General features: G+C 34.9%; 1 pseudogene across 1 annotated transcript; it reads left to right on the plus strand.

The window, feature by feature from the left end:
* The first annotated feature begins 604 nt into the window (after nt 1–604).
* Nucleotides 605–18367, plus strand: LOC114282343 (tropinone reductase homolog At5g06060-like; annotated as a pseudogene). Its single transcript, XR_014333662.1, has 5 exons — nt 605–832; nt 919–1083; nt 5822–6042; nt 6640–6746; nt 17974–18367. The product of XR_014333662.1 is annotated as a tropinone reductase homolog At5g06060-like (transcript).
* Nucleotides 18368–27442: the final 9075 nt, after the last annotated feature.

A 27442-nucleotide genomic window follows, 5' to 3' on the forward strand; every position in this document is an offset into this window, starting at 1 on the left:
ATCATCTTCAGATCTTTATCAACAACCATTCAGATCCAAAAAAATAAAAATAAAAAAAATAATCAACCATTCATCTTCATCATCAACAACATCTTCATCAACATTAGCATCATCATCATCAACACATTTTTAGAAAAAAAAAAAATGGGGCTACGATCTGAAAAAAAAAATTCAGAGGCGGAAGCTGCGGCAATCGGCTATCGACTCTCTCTCTCTCTCTTTCTCCATTCCCTCTCCCCCTCTCTTCTCTTTCTCTCCCCCTCTCTTCTTCTCTCTTCTCTCCCTCTGTTTCAGTTTCAGTTTCAGATTGCATAAGGATAAAAAGAAAAAAAATAAACTGCCCAAAACGACATCGGGAGATTCAGAAAAGGAGAAATTCGAGTTACAAATCATTTTTTTTTAATTATGATTCAAAAAATTAAAATTATATTAATTTTTTAATTATAAAGTACATTCCATATATATAGGGATGTTTAGCCAGAAGAATTTCAGCCCCGTTTAGACTAAAATTCATAAATAAAAAAAAAATAGACTAAAATTCATAAAAAAAAAATAAAAAAAAGAGATAGATTAAAATAATTAATAAGATAAATTAAAATAACTAATAAGACGAAAATCATATCATCAGTCACAGTCCTCCAGATTGAGCATCATGCCCCCGACACTACACTGCGCAAGCAAGCCTATCATATCTCAGTATCAGAAAAAAGGTGAGAGAGAGAGAGAGAGAGATAGTCAAAATGGCGAAGAAGTTAGGGAGCAGTGAGAGAGGTTCGAGATGCTCTCTCGCGGGAATGACAGCTTTCGTCACCGGCGGCACTCGCGGCATCGGGTATATACCCCGTCTCTCTCTCTCTCTCCACCTGAAATTGACGATTCATGTTTTCTAGGGTTTTGATTGGCTGTATTGTATTTTAGGTACGATGTTGTGGAGGAACTAGCCGATAAGGGGCGATCGTGCACACCTGTTCTCGCAACGAATCCGAGCTCAATGGTTGCTTGCAGGAATGGTCCTGGTAAGTCAAAGAGAGAAGATGTTGGGATGAAGTCTCATCTCTCTTCAATGGCAAGCTGAATACCCTGGTAAGTCACCCCCAAAACTCATTCGTGTGCTTAGGTTTCGTTTGGTAATAATTTTTTGACTTTCGACTATTTTAGCCCAGCTTTTAGCTTTGGTTTTTGGATAATTTTTTTGACTTTTTGTAATTTTAGATCTGATATTTTTGACTTTGTTTGGGTAGAAAGTCAGATTAAAATAGTTGATTAAAAAATAAATAAATTAAAATAGTTTAGTAAATAAAATATCATATTTAAATTATAATTATTTTTATTTTTTTATAATTATTAAATCAACTTAAAAATAAAATAAAATAACTTCTCAAACATAATTAATTTAGTTAAGCTAAAGAAAAATGATCCGTTACTCGAATTTATTGGCTCGAATTTGGCCCGAATAATCAAAACGACGTCGTTTTGGATTTTTTTTTTTCTTTGTTTCTCTGTGCGTTCAAATACAGAGGGAAGAAAAAAGGAGAGAGAGAGAGAGAGAGAGAGAGAGAGAGAGAGAGAGAGAGAGAAGAGGAGAGGAAGAGAGAAGAGAAGGAAGATCGGTGATGGCGGTCGGTGATCGGCAGTGATGGCGGTCGGTGAGGATGAAAGGGAGTTTTTTTTTTTTGTTGATGAAGATGATGATGATGTTGAAGATGATGATGATGTTCAAAATCTGAAGCTGTTCAAAAAAAAATTTGATCTGGATGATGGCGGTGATGGCGGTCGGTGAGGATGAAAGGGAATTTTTTTTTTTTGGTTGATGAAGATGATGATGATGTTGAAGATGATGGAGATGATGATGATGTTCAAACTCTGAAGCTGTTCAAAAAAAAATATGATCTGGATCTGGATCAAAAAAAAAATTTGTTCAAAAAAAAAATGTTGATGATGTTGATCTGGATCTGCAGACCCAGATATTGTTGATGTTGATCAACAAATTTTTTTTTTGTTTGTTGATGTTGATTAACCCAGCAGCGCAGCTCCTCCTTCTCTTCTTCTTTTTCTTCTTCTTCTTCATCTTCATCAAAACGCGAAGAAAGAGAGGAAAAAAAAAAAAAAAAAAACACCAAAACGATGTCGTTTCGGTGTCGAGCCACTCTCGAGCCACGCTCTTTCGAGTTACGAATCGGAACTGTAAGTTAAAATAGTCATAAAATCAAATAGTCAATTAAAACAGATAACTTTCCAAATAAGACTTTAGCTTATTGACTTTTTAGTTTGTTTTATTTCTGGTAGGCTTTCTAATCCACCTGCCAAAAAAGCCTAATTTATTAGAATTAAATAGAATAAAATTAAATATATTTATTTCGTAAATAATGATTCTATTTATAATATTCTTTTATTATTTTTTTACTTAATTAAATGTGAGAATAGACTTTTTGATGCAGTATATCTGAGTTAATTTTAGTTTTTTTTTTTTTTTTTTTTTTTGGACAAAAAACGTTGTGCTATAGCTGCTTATCAATTTTATATTGCACTAAACAAGTCTAATAAACATTGGAGGAGGAGTCCCTCCTATTCATAATTTGGACTGGTGGGCACCATTTGGTCCTGTGGATTCACAACAGGACCGTTTCAATGATTCAAAACGGGCCAGATCATTTGAATAAGTTGTTTGGTGCAGCTTAAATAAGTTGTTTATAACACTTCCTATCATTAAAATTTTTTAAAAGGTAACTATCCATTTTTTTAGCTTGAAAGTCTGTGTTGGATCATTTGATTCAACTTCTACTTATAGTTACAAATAACTAAAATAAGTTTAAAAAATTGATTATTTAAACATTGGGGATAGGGGCTTTTGGCTTTTTTTTTTTTTTTAGATATGCTTTTAACTTATAATAAGTTGCACCAAATATAGCCATAGTAATCAAAGATTGTGAACTATGTTCAATGGAGAATGGAAATAAATGCATATACAAGAACCACATATTGAGTGTAATAGTGATATATTTTGTCAAGATTGCAAGTGAACTGGGCTTGGCTTGACTTGTATATAATTGAGTTCGAGTCAAATTTTTAAACTCATTTAATAAACAAGTTGAACTTGAGCTAGAGTAAGCTTAGCTCTATTATTATTTATTTAAATAATACGATAAATGTATTATTTATATATTAAATAATGTAAAATGTGTTATATATGCATATTGTAGTATATAATAACATTTAACAAGTCAATCGAGCTTGGTTATCGAATCAAACTGTTTTTTTTATTATTGAGCTTCGATCCTAGCTTGAGTATTGCAAAACTCGATTTGGCTCAATTGTTTCATATATGTTTTTAATGAAGCAACCATTTAAGATACTTTAAAAATGTCGGGTGTGTTTGGTTTGATTTTCGAAGATAAATTTTCAAAAAAAATCTTGGGAAAAGAGTTTAGAAATTTTTTTAGTTTGTTTGGTTGTATATTTTGAAAATAGTTTTAGAGTATAGGAGTTTGTGATGATTTGATATTTTGTTGTAGTTGAGTAGATGTGTGTGAAAGAAAAAGTGATTAAGAAGGAGATAGAGAGAGAAAAAGTGATTGATTGATGTGTAGGAGAGAGAAGATTTTGAAAAAAAAATTCAAAAAATTTCCAATCAAACAAAATTTTGAAATTTTTTTTCAAAAATTGTATTTTGAGAATTAAACCAAACAAGGCCGTCATGTTTAAACAAAAAGGCTTCAATTTGTATCTAGGTTCTTTCATCTCTATACGAGGACACAAGATGCCTGTTTAAAAATAAAAAAATAAAAATGGATTTACTCTGCTTCTATGTATCTGCCCCAGGTACAAATTTCACCAAGTTCTTCCTCTTAGCCGTTAGTAATTTAGTATACTTGAGATTGTCAAAAATCACGATGATTTGTATACGTCTTAAAGCTTCTCTTAACGTTCCTCTCAAGGTTCTGAAAAGCGATTGTGGTTGCCGTAACGGTGGCAGTGACGCGGTTGCGATTGCAGTTGCGGGGTGTAAAAGCCGTAGCATAACGATTGCGGTAACCGAAACCGTGAATTTTTTTATTTTTCGCACAATTTAAAAAAAACTTACCGATACACATTTTTTTTCCATAATCATATTTATTGGGTTTTAAAATAAATATTGATCAATTTTTATAAATTTTTAAATATGATCCAATATATTTCATATTTTTAAATCACTATAAACTGGGTTTTTTACATTTTATTTTAATAATTAAGAACTTTATATGTCATAAATCCATACTTGTGGCAACAAAAAAAAAAAAATTTATTGGACTTAGATGTATAAAACTATTTTTTTAATTATTATACTTGTGGAAGCATATACAACTTTTAATTTGAATAGTTTTAAAAAAATAAATTATGAAGAAATTTTTTTTGTTTGGGTTTGGATCACTTGAATATTCATTCTCTTTTTGATTACTAGTAAATAAAAATAAAATAAACTAATCAAAAAAAAAATTGACATGTATAAAAAATATATTAATATATAATTATAGGTATTATGTTTTCTAGATGTTTTACAAAAAAATCAATCACTAAACAATGACAAAAGTAAAAGAAAAAATAATAGCCCAAATATATATATATATAAATAGATAATAATCACACTTATTATTATTATTATTATTATTAATTTTAAACAATATATAGATAGATGCACACAAACAAAATGGTTGAATGATAACAACTAAATAAAATAGTATAGGTCTTACAGCTTTAACAAATCAATAACATGTTCTTCATCTTCTCTCTTCTCTCTCTATCTCTTACTCCTCCATCTTTCCTCTTCTCTCTCTATCCGTCTTCCCCCATTTTTAATTTTTTTTTTTTTAGTTTTTTTTTCGAAAGAAGCAGTTCGGAACCGTTACGTAACGGTGCGTAATAGGTCGTTACGGCCGTTACGGTACCGTTACGACCGCTACGGCAGCCGCTACAGCCGACACACCTGTGAATCTCAATCACACTACAAAAGCGGCCGTAACGGGTGGCGGTAACCACCAAAACCGTTATGTAACAGCATTACGTAACGGTTGTGGCCGCTTTTTAAAACCTTGTCCTCTTCTTAACCTAAAAGAATTGTAGTATAATAAAGACCAAGAGAGTAAAATTGAGGCTTTAAAATCTATCAGGATGTTAAACTCATGGTATTTAACTATTCAAGCATTGCTTATGGAAATATCAATAAAGCATTTTAACCTTTCTTGACTTTATTAGGATAATTAAACAAACAAAGCATGCTATATAGGGTTTAGGGTAGAACAAGTATCATCCTTTGTATGCTTTTTTCTTAACTCTCAATCAGTTTACAAATGATTTTTGATACCAATAGATCAACACGAGGCAAGATGAGGCTTAGAGGAATCTACTTTCGATGAAATATAGCTTCCCAAGGGCTTCGATCTCAAAAGAGATTTTAGGCGTCCATGTCAAATATGATGATGTGCTCGCTATTTCATGTTGCCACCTCCACAAAATCTGTAGATATTCAAATTTTCATGAATATGTTCACTACCTTGCATTGTTTCTTTCAACTTTAGACTAAAAATTTGTCCAAGTTAATTAGTAGCTGTCTTTTCAATTACTGTTGCACAAAATCAGAATGTCACTTTAAATCACATTTTTTGGTTCCTTGAAGCTGTTATAGGCTCTCTTTGCATGATCTTCTGGCTCTACTCTATATAAACCAATGTTGGGATGCTGAATTATAAATGTTTATATGCTGAACAATCTCTTAATGGATGACTTCTCTTGTTAATTGGACCCTTGAGAAACTTACTCTACAAGTATATCATTCTGCTGGCACTAGATAAACAATGTTGGCACAACCCTTTGGAAGCCTACTGTGGAGTATAGTGCTGAAGAATACTCAATGCTCATGGCTACCAATGGCAATTCTGCTTTCCATCTCTGCCAACTTGCATATCCTCTTCTAAAAACATCTGGAGGAGTTGGAAAGCATTGTGTTTATTTCTTCCGTTGCTGGCTTGGTGCACACCGGTTCCGGATCCGTTTATGGAGCTAGCAAAGGTAAGTTACCATCAAGTATTAATGGCTCATATGGCCCGTAAACTTTATCCCTTGTCTGAAAATGGTCACTAAACTTCAGTTTGTCTCAATTTAGTCCCTCTCAATGGTTTAAATGGCTTCAATCATTTGTTTCTGTTTGTCTCCATTTGGACTTGGATGTTAGATGGCCTCAGTCTCATCCTTTGGTGCTTGGTTTGAACAAAAATATAAAACATTTTTAAAGATACCGTTTAAAAGAATTGTAAGTAATTTTTGGGCAAAATCTTTTTATCTGTAAAATATTTTTCATCAAAACAAACGGAACCTTGAAAAGAAAAGTTTTTCCTCCAACATGCAGCTCCCAAATCATTTCCTGTGAAACAAGCTGCCCCAAGTTCATTTTTCTTTAAATACCCCTGTCATGTCATCAATTAATGTCCAAATCCAAATAGAAGGATGAAATTGAGATATTTGAAAAATTAAGGGACAAAATAAAGTTAGGGGCCATATTGATTATTAACTCTACAATCAACATATGGAATATGTTGCCACATTAGCATGTTATGGAACTTGATGTTGTGAAGCCACATGCTTTTGGGTCATATTTTCTGTTCACAGGTGCAATGAATTAACTTACAAAGAATTTGGCTTCTGAGTGGGCAAAAGATAACATCCGGAGTAATCGTGTTGCATCATTTTGCATCAGAACCCCACTCTTAGAACATGTAATATTCTTCTCTCTTACTTATGGTTATTTTAGAATCTATAAATTTTTCTTTTGGATAATTTCAATCAGGTCATTTACTCTGCAGATGCTTCGAAATGTATAATTAGCAAATTAACATCTCTAATGAGTAGACTTCCTTCACCCATTTAATTAATATATCATCCTGTATTATTTTACAATAATGGTATACCTGCCATTTTATATTGATACAGTCCTCATATAACACCATTTATTAATATTTTGAATACCCTACTAGCTATGGTTGCCATTTTTGTTATTGGTATGGCATGTACTAGTATTGCTTTTATGTTTTGATATTGTTTTGGTTTTATCAATATAAAATTAAATTTGTTTATAAAATTTAATAAACATAATAAATGTGCATTACCTATACTTAATGTGTTGTGTAATATTAAACCGTTTAACCTTGTCATTCCCCTATATAAACAAATTAGCTTGCCTATTGAGTGATTTGAACATGGTGGTGGTTGCGAAGATGATAAAGTTGATGTGCTTTCATTGTTACTTTTTTTTAAAAAAAAAAAACTAGAAGTTTTTGTCTCAAGGAACTGATGTGGACACATGACGCATGGTGGACATATATAAAAGAATGGGGCATGTTTGGATGTGTGTCCAGTATGTGTCGATAAGTCTCGAACTAGTGTTGGTGTCTTACACGAGCACATCATTTTAGAATTGTCCAAGCTTCTTAGTCTATATCATATGATTTCTGTAATTCAAAGATCAGTTGTAAGGATAGGCATTGAGTGCACTCACTAAGATACCTGTTTGAGCAAAGTTGGATGAGGAAGCTAGAGAAGCAAGGGTAGGAGCTATGGTAGAACAAGTATCGAGTTGGTGGATGAGGAAGCAAGGGCAGGAGTTTTGGTAGAGAAAGTTAGGTCATCAAATGCTTGAGAGTTTGCCAATATCACCTAATGGATCTGCAAAAGTCTCAGACATGAGATAATGAAAGCAGAGACCGCTCTCCCAAGTGGGGCCAGCATTCAATTTCCAAAAGTACTGTCTTGTATGTCAACTTTTTCCCAGAATAATCACAATTTAATTGATCACTATCTACTGTGCTACCCTTGGTACTGGACTTGGACTCAATTTTCCATCTCATGAATTGGATGCGAGTCCGTGATAGGTAAAGCAGTATGGTTCTTATTAGTTGTATTCATAGCATTGTGGATGCGCTCTTATTGAATAAAGACATAAGCTTGTCTCAAGGTGGGGAATCATTGTCACACCCCAATCCTGGCAAGGAAAACCCTACCGAGAGGGTGGATCTCAAGCACTATAACACCTGTATATAATAATCCCTGTACATTTCATATTAACATATCTCCAATAAAGCATCAACAATCTTCATTCAACAATTATATAGTATTTGCATCCATTCGAGCCCAAAAATAGCAAGTCACTAAGTTGTTTGTTCCCAAGCATAGTTTTTCCCCAAAAGTACTAAAATGAATCCATCTTTACATCAAACTTCATGACCCAAAAAAATATACAATCATTTTCTTAATAAGCACAAATAATCTTCATTGTAGAGTTACCCTATGCAGCCATGCTATAGTCTATAATTTGGAAAAGCTTTTTTAAGAAAAAAGAATGAGCTAAAGCCCAATGAATATACCTTTTCCACGGGAGTTATAAAATCTATACTTTTCAAAATGGGGTCAACAATAAGTTGATATGTATGAAACTTGATCTAGAAAGAAAACTAGAACATTAATAATTTTTGCATAACAAAATTTCCAATCCTTCTCAAAAAAATATCATATTGCCGTTGAATACATTTGCATCAAGGAAATAAAAGAAAAATAGTACTGTACTTAACATTCATTATCAACCTTGTATCCATCATATAATCCACCACATAGCATTAAGGTCAAGTTACCTCACGACGTACTTGGTGATAGTACCGTTATCTTATACATATCCACTCGAGATTATACATCATGTCATCATAACTCATAATATCTCATAACAATATTTCAGTCCCCAGGACCAGGACCCCTTATACGCAACGGTCCATGTGGCCCTTAAACATTCAGTCCCCAGGACCCCAAAGCATTTTGGCCCTTATGGCCCCATAAGCTATATTTGGATATATAATTAGCAAAAGAAATGTTATTAAAATAACGCTTCGTTATCAAACCATTATCATCATTGTCAAAAATTGAAAGTTTCAACTTAAATACATTTTCAAGTAGAGTTGATAATCTATCATGCAATAAAAATCATTTATTGAAATTTAACCTTTGACCCCAAATAAATTTATATATTTTAGTAAAATAATATAACGAGTTCAATCATTTCCTCTTAACCAAATATTCTCAAAACTTGTATTTAAATAAACATAGTGTGAATTTTCCATGGTAAAGTATACTCACCTCTAAAACTCAAAATGAATAGTTGAAAATTTACGAATCTAACGAGTAGAGATGCCTTCCTCCAATCCTAGTAATTAATAGAAGATGCTAGAAATTAGGAAAATACGTCAATCATGATGCAACATTTATAAAGTTGAACCTAAATATGATATGAACTCCTCCGACCTTCTCTTAAGACCCCTAAATAAAATAAATTGTCCAACTTCATCCTTAATACTCCCTCTGTCCCAAAATAATAGTCCGTTTTGGGGAATTCAACTTTGTTTGGTAGTACAATTATTGCACAATAAAAAATTATTTTTTCAAAATTACCCTTTGATAGTACATTTTTTGGGGAATATTGTTAAAAAAATCATTGTTAAAAAAATCATTGTATTATTGATTGATTTTATTGATCTCTATTACAATGATTCATGATTCCTATATATAGAAGAGGGTGAGTGTGTAGTAGGTAAGGAGTAGGTGAAGTGGAGGTGGTAGTGGTGTAGTGGGTTAGGTTTAGTGGAGTAGGTGAGGTGGTAGTGGTGTAGTGGGTTAGGTTTAGTGGAGTAGGTTTAAGTGGGTGAAGTAGGTGGAGAGTAGGTGGATTTTAACAGCCCCCCGCAAACTTAAGGGGGATAAGAACTAACCAACTTGAGTTTGGAGAGAGTAACAAAACAAGAAAATACATAAAAATAAAAGAGGATAAGAGACACTGTATGGTCGTGTCAGACCATTGGTGAAGACACTGGATGGTGGTGTCATAACGTTGTAGAGGACACTGTATGGGGGTGTCATAACCATGTAGAGGACACTGTATGGTGGTGTCATAACGGTGTAGAGGACACTGGATGGCGGTGTCAGACCGATGTAGAAGACAGTTTATGGGGTCATGTCGGACCGTTGTAGCAGACACTGTGTGACAGTTGTTGTGACAGTTTACAGAGTCTTGCTGGACCCTTGTAGAAACTAACCGGAATCAATGTCGGGACAGTTTACAGAGTCTTGTCGGACCCATGAAGGAGCTAACCGGAATTAATGTCGGGACAGTTTACAGAGTCTTGTCGGACCCATGAAGGAGCTAACCGGAATCAATGTCGGGACAGTTTACAGAGTCTTGTCGGACCCATAAAGGAGCTAACCGGAATCAATGTCGGGACAGTTTACAGAGTCTTGTCGGACCCTTAAAAAGTCGCACCCTCAAAAGGTGTGCCCAATCTATCAAAAGGCGTGCCCAATTCATCAAAAGGCGTGCCATAAAAAGGTGTGTCCAGGTTGGCGTCGAGCGCCGAGCGGCGCATGATGCGCGTGGCTGCCTTGGCTATTTAACCAAGGTTGATGCTGAGGCTGAGGCAGACAAAAAACTTCTGAAAATCCTCTAAAAAAAACTCTTCCTTTGCTGAGAGAGAAACTCTGTAATACTCGGTAACCAACCCGTCTCTGAAACACTCAGCAACATGGCCTCTTCTTCCCGTCCAGCTACCCAGAACATGGCCTCCTCGTCCCGTGGTCTGCTCACGCTCTTTCCAGAACTGAACGAGTCCACAAGAGAAATAACTGGTGCGGTGGCCAGTGAACCTCAACCAAACACCTCTGGTTTTGCTCCGTTGAACTTTTCGATGCGGTCGGTGGAGCAAAAAATGGCGGTGCAAACGGATATTGAGGCCAATCAGTATACTCTGAAGTCATGTGTGGAAACCATGACTGCGGTCACAAACTTGTCGCACCGGCTGCAGAGCAGGACAAATGAGGTGCAACAGTTAAACTCCCAGCTGGCTCTGCTCCAACGCATGTATAAGGATGCGTGAGCAGAGATAAGTGTGCTAAAGACAGAAAACAAGGAGCTGAAGCGGAAGGCCACCGTGATGTTCCGATTTGGAGGTCCACCATATGCTGCAGTGGAGGAGCAGGGAGTAGTGATCATGCCTGGTGGATTAGGAAGCACTGAGGCAGCACCGGTAAGGACCGCCCAGGACGAAGGCAAAAAGAAGAGACCGGCGGCAGAGTAGGTCGGTGGGTGGCCGTCTGCAGAAAAGAAAACAAATCTTTTGTTGTTGTGTTTGGGTTTGTTGTTGTTGTTTTTTTTTTTTTTTTTGTGTAAAATTGTGATCGGGGTGGATCCCTGAGATGAATAAAATATGGTTTGGTGTGCAAAGCTATATGGGATGAATGGAATTGGAAAAAGATTAAAAAGAATGTGAAAGAAAAATAAAGAAAAAATAATAAAAATATATTTGTTTTTTTTTTTTTTTTTTTTTTTAATATAATATAATTTTTTGTTTTAATATAATATAATAAAAAGATATATATATATATAATAAAGAAAGTGAAATTCATTTATGACTTCCCATACTTCTTTTGCATCCTCCTTGAACATCAAATCAACAAAAAAATCTACAAAGAATTTGGTGTCAATGAACAAAATGTCACCATCTTCTAATGAATCAGCAAACTCATTGGATGACCAAAATTCAGGCACATTTTCTATAAAATTTTCCACTGTTCGTTGGACATCCAAATCAAGGAAGTAATGAGGCTTTGTAGCAACCATGGCAGGAGATTGCCCATGTTTCCCCATCCACTCAAGCTCCTCCCAACAGATGTCCCGATTCACAAAAGCAAACTGAGACAGTGCCTTAGCACCTCTTATTTTTAATATAATATAATAAAAAGATATATATATATATATAATAAAGAAAGTGGGGAAAAAAAGTGTAGGTTGGAACATAGTGGGTCACATGGATGAGTAAAAGAAAAAAAAATAATAATAAAGAAATGAAAAGAGAGGGACAAAAGTTGTGTGTGGGTGGACAAATATATTTAGTTTTAGAGGGACATGCCCATGTGGGGCAATTGCTTTAGTAGCAGTGATTCTTGAAGCCGAAACTGAAAAATTTATGTATTATTGATTGATTGATATCTTACAAGATTGTTTACAAGATTAATTCATTACAATTCCTATACAATCTATATATAGAAGAAAATGTGGTAGTAGGTGTAGTGGAGGTGATAGTGGGTTAGGTGAAGTGGAGTGTGTGGTGAAGTGGAGGTAGGTGAAGTGGAGTGTGTAGTGGAGTAGGTGAAGGTAAAGATGGGAAATTCTAACAGCCCCCCGCAAACTCAAGGAGGAGAGAAACTAACCAACTTGAGTTTGGAGAGAGTAACAAAACAAGAAAATACATAAAAATAAAAAAGGATAGGAGACACTGTATGGTCGTGTCAGACCGTTGGTGAAGACACTGTATGGGGTGTCATAACGTTGTAGAGGACACTGTATGGTGGTGTCAGACCGATGTAGAAGACAGTTTATGGGGTCATGTCGGACCGTTGTAGAAGACAGTTTATGGGGTCATGTCGGACCGTTGTAGAAGACAATGTTGTGACAGTTTACGGAGTCTTGCTGGACCCTTGTAGAAACTAACCGGAATCAATGTCGGGACAGTTTACAGAGTCTTGTCGGACCCTTGTAGAAGACAGTTTATGGGGTCATGTCGGACCGTTGTAGAAGACAATGTTGTGACAGTTTACGGAGTCTTGCTGGACCCTTGTAGAAACTAACCGGAATCAATGTCGGGACAGTTTACAGAGTCTTGTCGGACCCTTGTAGAAACTAACCGGAATCTATGTCGGGACAGTTTACAGAGTCTTGTCGGACCCATAAAGGAGCTAACCGGAATCAATGTCGGGACAGTTTACAGAGTCTTGTCGGACCCTTGGAAAAGTGGCACCCTCAAAAGGTGTGCCCAATTTTGTCAAAAGGCGTGCCATCAAAAGGCGTGCCCAATTCATCAAAAGGTGTGCCGGACATGATGGTGAGGCACGTGGGTGCCTTGGCTTGCGTGCCCGTTTGTCGGCTGGTGGCAAGAGGCGCGCGATGCGCGTGGCTGCCTCGGCTATATAACCAAGACGAAGGCAGAGGCTGTGCAAACCAGTTTGAAACCTCTGAATTTTGGCAGTCTGAAATACTCTGTAAACCCTGCTCGGAAACACTTAGCAACCCAAAACATGGCCTCTTCTTCCCGTCCAGCTACCCAGAACCTGCTCACTCTCTTTCCAGAACTGAACGAGCCCACAGGAGAAATAACTGGTGCGGTGGCCAGTGAACCTCAACCAACCACCTCTGGTTTTGCTCCATTGAACTTTCCGATGCGGTCGGTGGAGCAAAAAATGGCGGTGCAAACTGATATTGAGGCTAATCAGTATACTCTGAAGTCATGCGTGGAAACCATGACGGCGGTCACAAATTTGTCGAACCGGCTGCAGAGTAGGACAAATGAGGTGCAGCATTTAAACGCCCAGCTGGCTCTGCTCCAACGCATGTATAAGGATGCGCGAGCAGAGATAAGCGTGTTAAGGGCAGAAAACAAGGAGCTGAAGCGGAAGGCCACCGTGATGTTCCGATTTGGGGGGCCGCCATATGCTGCAGTGGAGGAGCAGGGAGTAGTGATCATGCCCAGTGGAGTGGGAAATACGGAGGCAACACCGGCAAGGGCCGCCCAGGACGGAGGCAAGAAGAAAAGACCGGCGGAATAGGCGAAGAAGTGAGGTCGGTTGGTGGCCGGCTGCAGAAAAGAAAACAAATTGTTTGGTTTGTTGTGGTTTTTTTTTTTTTTTTTTTTTTTTTTTTTTTTTTTTTTGATGTAAAATGGTGATCGGGGTGAGCCCCTGATATGAATAAAATATGAGTGTTGGGCAAATTAGGAAATTGTTTTTTTTTTTTTTTTTTTTTTTTTTTGTGTATTGGACGTGTGCCCCTCTTTACAAAACAAAAACAATAAAATAAAAGACAATAATAAAAAAAGAGATATATATATATATATATATATATGGGGAAGAATATAATGATGGGATTAAAAGGATGATGATAAAATATGATGAAGGGGTGAAAATAAAATAAAATAAGAAAAAATATGTCGGTGATGGGCGGTGGGATCAGACAGCGGCTTTATGGGAATGATAAAATAGGGATGGCAATATTAAAAAAAAGAAAAGAAAGAGAGGGTGAAAAGTGAGAGAGAGAAAGTTGGTGGGTGTGTGAACTGGGAGATGTTTAGGGCGGTGGAGGAGGAGTCAGAGAAGGAGGGATCGACTGCCATGGCCATGGATCGCTGGAGTCAGCGGCAAAGGGGACGTCAGCGAGGTTGTGAAACAGATCGAAGGGGCCACGATGCCAAAGACGATCAGAGGCCTCAGTACTTCCCATGACGCCGCCGAACACGACGAAGAGGCCGAGAACTTCATTTGGTCGAGGGCTTTGTGGTGAGCCCACGACTCGATGGTGAGATCGGTCTTGGAGTTGAAGCCGAATCCGCAGATGACGATAGAAAGCTGGTAATGTAGCAAGGAAGCTCCTAGTCCTCCCACTTCCTTCACTTCCCGGCGGCGGAGGAGTCCGGTTGAAGAGAACACCCAATTCACACCCAGATGGGTCATCGGATTCTCCGGCTCCGCCGTCAATCGAATCACTGTTCAGCAGAAATGTCGATTTCCACCCAGCGAAGAAGCCATTCTTGGTAGATTGATTGTGTATGGGTATGTTTTTGTGAGGCTCGATCGGGCTAATTGAAGTTGATGATGGGAAGGGTATGAAGTGAAATGGGGTGAAAGGAGAGAGGAGGGATGTCTTGGGTGGAGTCGGCTTCTGAAGGAGGGAGGCCATTGGGGATGGTTTCGAACTGGAAGTCCGGCAACCCGTGGACCGCGTTGGTACCTCTGGACCTGAGTAGTTTGCATCTTTTCCAAGCTGAGTCCAGAAGCATCAGACTGGAAAGACGCTTGCACAGCAGGAGGGTATTCTGAAGCAAGGTGACTAATCAGCTGGGTCTGTGGAAGAGTAAGTAAAGGTACACTATATTCTTCTTTTGGAGGTCTCAAATTGGTTGAGGTCCGGCGGGCGGTCAAGGCAAAGTTGCCGCCCGCCGGAAGGCGAAGAATATCAAGAGCTTAACCTATAGCTCTGATACCATGAAAAATTTATGTATTATTGATTGATTGATATCTTACAAGATTGTTTACAAGATTAATTCATTACAATTCCTATACAATCTATATATAGAAGAAAATGTGGTAGTAGGTGTAGTGGAGGTGATAGTGGGTTAGGTGAAGTGGAGTGTGTGGTGAAGTGGAGGTAGGTGAAGTGGAGTGTGTAGTGGAGTAGGTGAAGGTAAAGATGGGAAATTCTAACAGAAACTTCCCAGAAATTTCACTACCCATCAATCATAAGAACCCACACTCACCAAAGCAGTACTGTTCATCATAATGATCAACAACAAGAAGAGAATGAGAACTCGAATGATGTTGAAGCTATCAAAGCTAAGATCATCGCTCATCCTCACTACTCTAGCCTTTTGGAAGCTTACATGGACTGTCGAAAGGTGGGGGCTCCTCCGGAAGTGGTGGCGAGGCTCACGGAGGTTCGGCAAGAGACGAGGCAGCGAGATTCAGTGAATTGTAGAGACGATTCAAAAGACCCAGAACTAAGGTGAGGATTTAGGCAGTGATGGGAAGGTATGTGTAGAAAATAAGCTGAATAGGTTGAGATCCGGCGGGCGGCTAAGGTGAGGTTGCCGCCCGCCGGAAAAGCGAAAATACTAGGTTCTAAACTAGCTCTGATACCATGTTAAAAAAATCATTGTATTATTGATTGATTTTATTGATCTCTATTACAATGATTCATGATTCCTATATATAGAAGAGGGTGAGTGTGTAGTAGGTAAGGAGTAGGTGAAGTGGAGGTGGTAGTGGTGTAGTGGGTTAGGTTTAGTGGAGTAGGTGAGGTGGTAGTGGTGTAGTGGGTTAGGTTTAGTGGAGTAGGTTTAAGTGGATGAAGTAGGTGGAGAGTAGGTGGATTTTAACAAATATCAATTGTCGTAATTGTACTTTTTGTGTTAATGAATTTAAAAGAAGGGCAAAATAGGAAATTCATATATTTTAGTCCTTGATTTTTGAAAATGGACTAATATTTTGAGACAATGAAAAATGGAATAAGGGATTAATATTTTGGTACGGAGTGAGTAGAATTTTGAGTAATCATCTACTATAAAATCCAATCAAGTGATATGCAAAACATCATCACCTCTTAAACCCCAAAGGTCAAAAATCAACTTTTCCATAAACCCATGGGTAATTTACCTCAATAATTTATAAAGTCCTCCAGCATCATTCATAATACATAAAGATACTCAATTTACCATTTCAACACATAAATTTCCTGGAACCAAAATCCTCAATCTTTATATCACATTGAATAACCCAAATTTCAATCTCCAAATCAATCATCAAATCAAAAACTTTTCTACATGCAAAAACATCCATAGAAACTAATTGAAAGCAAAAAACTCAACAATCAAACCCAAATCAGGATAGATCTAAAAATCAACATCTCTAACTCAAAATATGTAAAATCTTAAACTAAACTTTGTAGAGAGATTCTTACCAACTATAGGCTTCTATTGCATCATGAAACACAAACCCAAGTCTTAATTCTTGGAGAGATTAAGAAAATATGAAGTTTGAGCTTGATTTGTGCTATTTTCGCGGAGAGAGAAACCATGGCCAACTGGAGCTTTTTCCGGCGAGATGAGATGGTTGGCGGTGGTGTAAGAGTGGAGCAAGGGTGAAGTGTTTGGCCACCAAGAAAGTGTAGGAAAATGAGATAAAGCTAGAGAGAAGATAGAGAGAGAAGAAGGAAATGAAAATGAAAACAAATTCTGCATTTTTCTTTCTTAGAAGCTGGTAAGGTAATGTTTGGCTTCACTAATAATCATGTTTGGGTTGGTTTTGGGTATTCTAGGTTGGATTTAACTTAGGGGGGTGTTTGGCTACCCATATTGCTTGGGTTATTACAATTCTACCCCCTTAAAAAAATTTCGTCCTCAAAATTTATTTATTTATTTATTTATTTATGTAGTTTACACCTTGAAAAAGATGTGGATATCGAATTCTCATATCATCTTCCCAGTACCAAGTTGCTTCATCCAAAGCATGATTTTTTCACAATAGTTTTACTAATGGTAGTCTTAGAAAGCAATACTTGATCCCTCCTATCCACAATCTCTACAGCTTCCTCTTCATAAGACAAATCGTTCCTAAGTCGGATTGGTTGAAAATCTAACGCGTGTGATGAGTTCGGCATGTGCTTCTTCAGTGTGGATACATGGAACACATTATAAATGCAAGATAGACTAGGTAGTAAAGCCAAACGGTAAGCTATCTTGGCAATGTGCTCTAGCATCTCAAATGTCCCTACATACTTCAGACTTAGTTTGCCTTTCTTACCAAATCGCATCACTCCCTTCCATGGCGAGATCCATAAAAACACATAATCCCCAACTTGAAATTCCAAATCTCTCATCGGATCATCTACATAGCTCTTTTGTCTACTTTGTTCCACCTTCAACATATCTCTAGTAATCCTCACTTTATCGGTAGTAATTTGAACAATCTTTGGACCCAACAATTCTCTGTCTCCTATCTCATCCCAACACACGGGAGTCCCACATCTCTTCCCATATAAGTTTTGCTAACCTAACAAGTGAAAAGTTTTTCTTAATAGCCAAAAAATGTGTAGATTTGGTCAATCTACCTACAACAACCCAAATAAGAGTCATGTCTCTTTTGTGTACGAGGTAGTATTGAACAAAATCAATGGTGATATGCTCCTATTTCCATTTAGGTATAGGAAGAGTTTGAAGTAAACCGGCTGGGCGTTAATGCTTTGTTTTAACCTCTTGACATACCAAACACCTTTGGCTACACTGAGTTGATTTAGCTGAATGTAATTAAGTTGGTTATACTGTACACTAGACACTAATACCCGTTCCTGAAATTTCTATTCCTTTGCAGTTGCTAGAAAAGCAAGATTACCTGGATAAGGTAAGATCTAGAGCTCCTCTTGGATGCCCCGGAGAGCCAAATGAAATATCATCCTTGGTGGCATTCCTTCATATGCCTACTTCATCTTTCATCACTGGTCAGATTATTTCTGTTGACGGAGGAATGACTGTTTATGGTTTCTCACTTAATTAGGGGAGAAAGAAAGCCACAAATATGTCATTGTTTGTTTGTCTGTTTGTTTGTCCGTGTTGGTATAATTTTTGTATTTGGGCTGCGTTGATTGTGCGCCCCTTTTTTCTTTTTGGCAATAAAGGGGTAGAATATGTAGGGTATTATGGACATGTACACAAATATAAAGAGTGTGATCGGTATTGGTTATTAAGTTATGGTGCAACCTTAGTTATGTGGATCTTAGTATCTATTAGTATTTTGAGAAGCTGCCCAAGCATGTGTTGAGTTTGTTTTGGGGCGCTATGACTTCTACTGGCATGCCTAAAACCCGTTGTTATTGTATTATGTTCTAGTTTTTGCATGATATAACACCAAAAAAAAAAAAGAAAAAAACATGCTTCATGACTGTTGAGGTATTCTGATGCATTTCAAAGTTCTTTTCACCCTAGTTTTTGTGCCTAAAACATTTTTTGTTTAGAGCACTTCTTTGTAGATGAACTCTGAAATGCAGGCAAAGGAGTCTCACATACATACTGTGACACCATTGAGCCCTGACTTTTGTTGTTGATTGCAGTGACACATGGCTTTGTATAGTTTTTAGTTTCTATATGGTAGCAAAACTGGGTAGTTTTCTCCCATTTCTGAATTTTTTTTTTTTTTTTTTTTTTTTTTTTTTTTTTTTTTTTGAGTGTTGTGGTTGGATTTGATACTCGGTTAAAAATTGGGCTTATGGATCTGTATTTATGTTCATTCCATCAACTGGGTGCAGTTTGTTTAATATGTTGTGAATTATTATATTCCATTCCATCAACTGGGTGCAGTTTGTTTAATATGTTGTGAATTATTATATTCCATAGGTGTGCAAGGTGAAATTTGCACTAATGGAATTGAAGCTTCCTAATCTCACAAAGCCTTCCAGGAATTCTGTCGCCTGCGCACTAGAACACACCGTCAACATTTCCAGGCCAAATGTTTGGTCGGAGAAGATCCTTTGATAAGGAAATGTGGAGATTTTATGGTCAGTGTGTGTATTCAAAAGACTATCCCTTCATAGAGTTTTGAGGTTTACCTTTTATAGGGTTTTCTCTCCTTGCTCTCTAAGAATTACTTGAGGATAACTAGCTCACGTGCCTGCTGGTCGAACGATTACCCATTTAGGGGTGACCATTATCCTGTTTTGCAGAATATCCGCAAGTTATTTTGTTATCCCATGTGATGGAACTTTTACTCATTTTATGAGATCTCTAACACTTTGTATGATGTGTAATTAGGGCTGCAAATGAACAGAGTGGTTCGTGAGCATATTCAATCTCGGCTCAGTAAAAGTTCGTTCGAACTTGGTTTGTTAAATTTTTTTTTTCGTTTAAGTTCGAGTTCGATCTCGAACTTGTTAAATTTTTTATAAACAAGTCCAAATATTCTAAAACTCGACTCGTTAACTGAGTCATTTAATATTTATTATTTATATATTAAATAACGTAAAAATATGTATAAAAAATAAAATAAATATGTTATTTATATATTTAAAAAATATAAATGTAAATAATAGTTAATTGTAGATAGTACATTTATATAATAGTGATAGTATATATTATTATTTTGGTAAAATATTGACTTTGTTTTAGTATGCTTATATATATTGTATATATAATTATATAATCAAATTTTTAATTGTAATTTTAGTCACATATAAATATGAATTTATAAATTTTTTAGCTTGTAAATAGGCTCAAACTCAAGTTAAGTCTAAGCCAATTCAACTCGAACTCGATTTGTTAAATTTTTAGAGTTCGAGTTAGTTAAAATCTTAATAAACAAGTCAAAACATACTAAAATTCAACTCAACTCATTTGCAATCTTACGTGCAACTCAAAAGAGCAAGTCATATCCAGCTTGCCACTAGATCCTGGCCATATTAAACCCTTCCCTGTCCAGACCATGTTTGAACCCGCTAAGTAGGAGGGTGTCCGACCCAAACCCCACACTGGTGTGCAAGCCTGCCACTTGATCAAGGGTCTGCCCTTTACTTGCTATCACTTTGGGGTCCAAGCAGCTTGGCACAGCTCCCTCGTTTGCTTGGCCCGAAGTCATTAACCTGTGCTGCCCAGTCCAGCATTGCTGGCTTGATTTTTGTCCCTCTTGGAAAGACAAACTCATAGCCAGTTTTCTTTGGACAGCCCAACTAAGTGAATTTGAACATATTATGGCCCGTTTGTTTGGGGTTATAAGGAGGGGATTGAATTTGATAGTGAGAAGGGGATTGAGAATGGAGTGTTTGTTTTGAGAGATAGGGAGGGGATTAATAATACCTTAGTATTAATAAGGACGAGGAAGGGGAATTGGTAAGGAGGAGGTAGAGATGGTATTAGAAAAATAGTGAGGGAATTAGAAATTTTTTTATTTTTTTTATTTTTTATATATTGGGAATTTTTTTTAAATATAATGTTTATTTTTTTATATTTTTTTATTTGTTTTATTATTTTATATAAAAATAATTTAACAATTCCTCACTATTAATCCCCTCACTATCAATCCCCTCCATTCTATCTCCCAAAACAAACGGGAATACATTGATGAGTTTGTATCTATATATATATGAATGCACAAATGCTTGGGGAGTTTAGGAAGACATCTGCATAATTGCCTTATCATCAATAATGATTTGTAATATTTTTGCCAAGATTTGGTGAAATTATTTTTTTACAAGATTTGTAATAATGATTTAGAATATTTGCTCAATTTAAATGTGGATAAGATTCGTTTTGGATAGGGCATGAATTGTACTATTTTTTCTAAAATATTTTTTGTCCACCTTTAAAAATTTTGAGTAATTTTTTTAAGATGCAGCAAAATTACAATTCACACCCCTTGTTGGTGATCTAACACCGACGAAGTTTATACATGAGGAACTTGTAGGCTCATTTCTTTTTTGATGGAGCTTCTTTGCACACTATATATTTCTTCCCATCTCATTTTTTTGAAAATTTTTATTATGATTTTGTTCCTTGAACATATTACTATTTTGAATAAATAGCACATGCCTCCATCCATATCCTAACTACATCCACCATTCCCACCATTAGCATCACAACCTTTTCACCGGCCCCTAACACCTTGATAACCTCTCTCCACCCTGATTTCCCAATGTGATTCCCTTCTCCAACGCCAGACCACCATGACCCAACCTTTGCAAGACCCACCACCTTGAAACCCCACATTTAAGAGGGAAGAAGGGAAGGGACAGAGGAGGGAAGAAGGCGACGACTGACAATGGGTGATGAGTTGGAATTAGGATTGAAGTTTTTTTTTTTTTTTGTTTTTTTTTTTGAGAAGTTGTAATGCATTTATATTAAGGGAGTGTTTGGCATAACTTATATAAGTGCACTTATTTTGGTTACATTATCTCTCTATTTTTTTACATATATTTTCAAAAAAAATCAAAAAGTATACTTATTTAGATCATCTCAAAATCTATACTATATATTAAGCAAAAGGGGGTTTTTAACCCCAAGCTTTGTGGGAGCTCCGATCTCCCAATCTAAATTTCTTGATTTTTTGATTTTAAAAAAAATAATCTTAGCATTTATTAACTTCTCTCAACTCCCAAGTCTTACCCTCATAATAACACTTTAATGTATTAAGAACAAACATAAAAAAAAAAATTGAAATCCAACACATATGAATTCTTTGAAAAGTTCCAACACATATGATTATTATCTCTCATAATAACACTTTAATGCATTAAGAACAAATATAAAAAAAAAATTCTTAAAAAGTCCAATACATATGATTATTATCAAAATATTAAACTTTAATATAATATAATAAAAAAAAGACATTTAATTCCTTGAAAATTCTAACACATATTATTATTATCAAAATATTAAACTTTAATATAATATAAAAAATGAAAAAAAGAAGACATTTAAAAAAAAAATTTAAATCACAATTTACATATATAGATAATTGTCAATACAATCCGTGCATAGCACAGGTGATATGCTAGTACTCCTAACGTGAAAATAAACGACTTATAGGAAAAAGAAAAACAATAAGGCTCTAAGGCCATGTTTGATTCACAACACTAATAGTGAAGTATTAATAATCCCATCAAATTAGTGTGGTATTAACTATCCCATCCCTACCCCATTACTAATAATCCTACAAATTTGTTGGATTAATTATCCATTGGATTAATAATCCTAAACCAAAATATCAAAACAAACATAGGATGATTGGGCCCACGGATTAATAATCCTAATCCCATGCTTTAATCCTTCCAATCAAACATGCCATAAAGGATTAAACATAAAACCCTGTACAAATTACAAACAAGAAGTTGTAAAAGAATTAGTTGCGATTTTAGAAAAGTCATCAAACTTTACAACGTGGTTTGAAAAAATAAGATTTGAATTAAAATAAAGCCAAAACACACCAACGTCATCGTCTTTGTGGCTGCTGTCTAACTTTTCCTCTTCCGTCATTGTTTTCTTGAACTTCAATCATCATTAGAAGTCAGTTAAAAAAAGAAAAACATCCACAACAACAATAAGTTAGGAGGAATAAGAGAAAATGAATCATTTTGAGCGCTAAAAATTTTAAAATTTATGCAAAAAAATGGAAGTAGAAGCTCTAAAACACTTATTTCTATGCATAAAAAATTTATATTTACATTATAAAAATATTTTCTGAACTTGTAAGAAAGACGTGGGAAAACGTCTAGAGGGAGGGGGTTCAATGCTGCTGGTTTTTGAGTTAGGATTGAAGTTTAATGTTGAAAATGATGATATTATAAGATTTTTTAATTTTTTTTTTTTTTAACGATTTGGTAGTGTCAATTGCCAAAAAAAAAAATTAATTAATTAATTAAAATTATATGTGGAGTAATAATGTGAACAACTGGAGAGACGACGTGAAGTGTGTAAATTGAAACCCACCCTCCCTTTTTGGGGATGACGAAGCCCTCGCCAGATTTGTGAAGGTTGCTGTCAGTGACGAGGAATGGTTTAGGATATTTTAAATAAGTATATTTTTTATATTTTTAAAAAAAAATAAATGATTAATATAATTTTTATAAAACAAATTGAATTTGATTATAGAGTTGTTGATTTTTAATTATTTTGATTTTATTTTTTTTACATAAATAACATACTCGACTAATTTTATAATATAAATAATTTAATTTATCATAAAAAATTCAAAAAAATCGTCTACCGAAATCCCACAATCCCTGCCAGCTCGATCCTAAATTCACGTCTCTCACCTCGTGGAGGGTTGAGCCAGCACAGAAGTCGTTACGTGTCACGTTATCAGTGGATGCACTTATTATGGGGATTCATCTATTATTACTAGATTAGTGTTACTAATTAATGTAGTAATTAGTATATCAATATTAATTAGAACATTATTATTGACTCCACCATTATATAAATTACAAATATTAAAAATATCTTAAATTATATCATATCATCAATTAATACACTAAGGTCATGTTTGTTTGGACGGACTGGATTAGCATTCCCATAACTAATAGTCCTAGGACTACGAATTCATTGGATTATATATCCCATCTTAACTAATAGTCAAGTTTAAAATAATTAGTCCGTACTTTAATTGTTTAACCAAACATCGGATTAATAATTTTATTGGACTATTAGTCCAATCCCAAGCTCATATCCATTCAAACAAACATGACATAATAGATACATATAGCATTATTCTTATTATTATCATTGTGTGTGTGACTGTATGTAATGTATGTACGTATTATTAAATCAAAAGGCTATCCTCAAAGAGAAATATTTTAAACCACTAATTATGTGACAGTGAGTCTCACCTGCTAACACAGTGAGTTTGTGCCTTCTTTTTTTTTTTTTTTTTTTTTTCAATTATCACCTCATATTAGTGTAGTGAGGGTAATGATGACAAATTAATTACTTATAGCATTGCTGGTCCCAAAACCACATTCCGTGCTACGATTCCCTAACCATTTTCGGTAGTCACCCTCTCTCCTAATCAGAAACGGACCCCTACTCCCATCTACTTTATTGCTTTCCTCACCTTTCATTCAAAATTAGAGACTCCAATTAAACATTCACAATTTAAGCTTGTTTTGAAAAATAAGAAAAGAAAAAGTTAATTTATTAATTTATGGAAAATTATCGGTAATTTTTATATATAAAGTTCAAAATTTATTTAGTTTCAAAACAACATATTTGTACCAATTAGTCCTATATATTTTTAATTATTACCAAAAAAAAAAATTTAATTTAAAGACGATGTTACATTCTACCACTGTCGGATTTCCGTTAGACAGTCATCGAAAACTCGCCAGAATATTTAATATCACCAAAAAATTGTCAGAATATTCTGAATGTCACTGGAAGTCACCTAAATGTGTAGAACATTCACTAGACGTTAAAAATATCACATGACTCACCGAAACGTCCAGAATATTATCCGAAAAAATAAATAAATAAATAGAGAAATTATAGCAAAAAACATAACAAAATATACTAAATATTAATAAACTAAAAGGAAAACAAAAACAAAAACAAAAACAAAAAACCATAACAACAACAAACAGTAATAATGGGAGAAAAAAATATATATGTTATTTTTAATTTTTGTAGGGTTTAAGCAAATAATCTCTAATATTGATCAAATTTAAAAGTAAGTTTTGAAATTGTAAAATGTTACAGTTTCAAAATATGATTTTATTAAGTATTTATCCTTATTAATCAAATTAGAAAACATATTATGAAACTGCAAAATTTTACAGTTCTAAATAATGTTATGAAACTACAAAAATTTACAGTTTTAAAGTATGATTTATTTCAACACCATAAAAACTAAAATTGTAAAATTTTACAGTTTTCACCACCTGTAACAAAACTCGAAAATGACTTATTTAGAATTTAAAAATTCTCTCCATTAAAATAAAAAGATAGAAATTTGTAGTAGAGAAAATGTAAAAAAGCTAAGAGATCAAAAGAAAGAGACAGATATAGAGAGAAAATTGTACTTCGGCAACTAATTTTGGTTTAGATCTAATTGGATTTGGCGTAAATCTACTCAGATTTGATAGATCTATATCAGATTTGAGTATGTCTACTAATCTTTTTCGTCGGAAATTTGTCTCCTTTGTCGTCGATAAATGCAAAGAAAGGAGTCGGTATTCGGTAGTTGTTGGTGAACCTCAATCAATGATAGTCGCCAATGAGTGTAGATCAAAAAGAGAAAGAAAAGAAAGAAGGCGTGTTCGTGATCATGATCATGGTCGTGGCTGTTGTCGTTACCGAACATTAGAGAAAGAGAGATAAAGAGAAGAATTAAGGTGTAAAGAGAGACGGGAAAAAAAATACGCACTGTTCTTTTGGGTCTACCCAAAAGGTTTTGACATTAAATATAACACATATTTTTCAAAAAAGATTTGTGGATAATTTGCCCTTGATTTATTTAACTCGCATTACCTCTATATATTTCTGTACATTTTTTTAAAAAAGTCCAAAAAAATCAATAAGTTAACTTTTCTTTTCTTTTCTTTTTCTATTTTCCAAAATCAATTTATAGTGATGTGACAAGAGATGAAGACCTTGTGTGGATTACTGTGTAACAAATTAAAAATTGATACCCAACACATAATGTTATTACAAGTCAAATTGAAAAAATCATTTTTAAAATTTTAAACATTTTCTTTTAAGAATTGAGCTAGTGGGTGAAATGTTGTGGGAAAATATTTGGACCTTAAAAAAAATATTTTAATTTGACTTATAGGGCTGTCACAAAAATTGATGTCAACTTTTAATTTATCATACTATCATGGATCTCAAAGGTTATCATCCATTTTTGCACAAATAATTCTCATGTCAATTTTTGCTTTATTGGATTTATTTATTTTTGAAATATCTAGTTATCATGAATATCCTTTGCCAAATTTTGGCACATTATTTGAGGATTTTTATTTTATTTTTATTTATTTTTAAGAGGTTATAGCTGAAAATGACTTTTGACTCGATAATTTACCATACCAATAACAAAAATGGCAACCATAGCCAGTAGGGTAATCAAAATATTAATAAATGGTGTTACATGAGGACTGTGTATCAATATAAAATGGCAGGTATACCATTATACTTTGCTAATTAGAGATTTTAATTTGCTAATTATACTTTTCGAAGCATCTGCAGAGTAAATGCCCCAATTGAAATTATCCAAAAGAAAAATTTATAGATTCTAAAATAACAATAAGCAAGAGAGAAGAATATTACATGTTCTAAGAGTGGGGTTCTGATGCAAAATGGTGTAACACAATTACTCCGGATGTTATCTTTTGCCCACTCACAAGCCAAATTCTTTGTAAGTTAATTCATTGCACCTGTGAACATAAAATCACAACATCAAGTTCCATAACATGCTTCGTCTCCGTTTGGCAAGAGCTAAACGGGACTTTTTTAGCTATTTTAGCCACAAAAGACAAAATAGACTATTTTAGCCACAAAAAACAAAATATCACATCCAACCCATAATTATTACATTCTTCTCTCACAAAAAAAGTCAAAAAGTCAAAAAGTCAAAAAACCCTTCCCAAACCAAACTTTTTAGCCCAGGCTAAAATAGCCAAAAAAGTCAAAAAGCTAAAAAGCCAACCCGCTTCCCAAACGGAGACTAATGTGGCAACATATTCCATATATTGATTGTAGAGTTAATAAACAACATGGCCCCTAAACTTTATTTTGACTCAATTTAGTACCTTAATTTTTCAAATATCTCAATTTCATCCTTCTATTTGGAGTTGGACATTAATTGATGACATGACATGGGTATTTAGAGAAAAATGAACTTCGGGCAGCTTGATTCACAGGAAATGATTTGGGAGCTGCATGTTGGGGGAAAAACTTTCCTTTTTCAATATTCCGTTTGTTTTGATGAAAAATATTTTATAAATGAAATTATTTTCCTCAAAAATTACTTACAATTCTTTTAAACGATGAAAAATATTTATCTTTGAAAATGTTTTACTTATATTTTGTTCAAACCAAAGCATCAAAGGATGAGATTGAGGCCATCTAACATCCAAGTCCAAACAGAAACAAATGATTGAAGCCATTTAAACAGTTGAGAGGGACTAAATTGAGACAAACTGAAGCATTTGAGGGATTGGTAGCCATGAGCATTGAGTGTTATTCAGCACTATACTCCATAGTAGGCTTCCACAGGGTTGTGCCAACATTGTTTACCTTTCTATACATCTTTTTGAGTTATTATCTTCTTCTATATAATGTGTCAGTCTAATAGTTATTCTCAT

This window comes from Camellia sinensis, chromosome 1 (assembly GCF_055761805.1).
Source record: "Camellia sinensis isolate YWXY chromosome 1, ASM5576180v1, whole genome shotgun sequence".
Taxonomy (NCBI): Eukaryota; Viridiplantae; Streptophyta; class Magnoliopsida; order Ericales; family Theaceae; genus Camellia; species Camellia sinensis.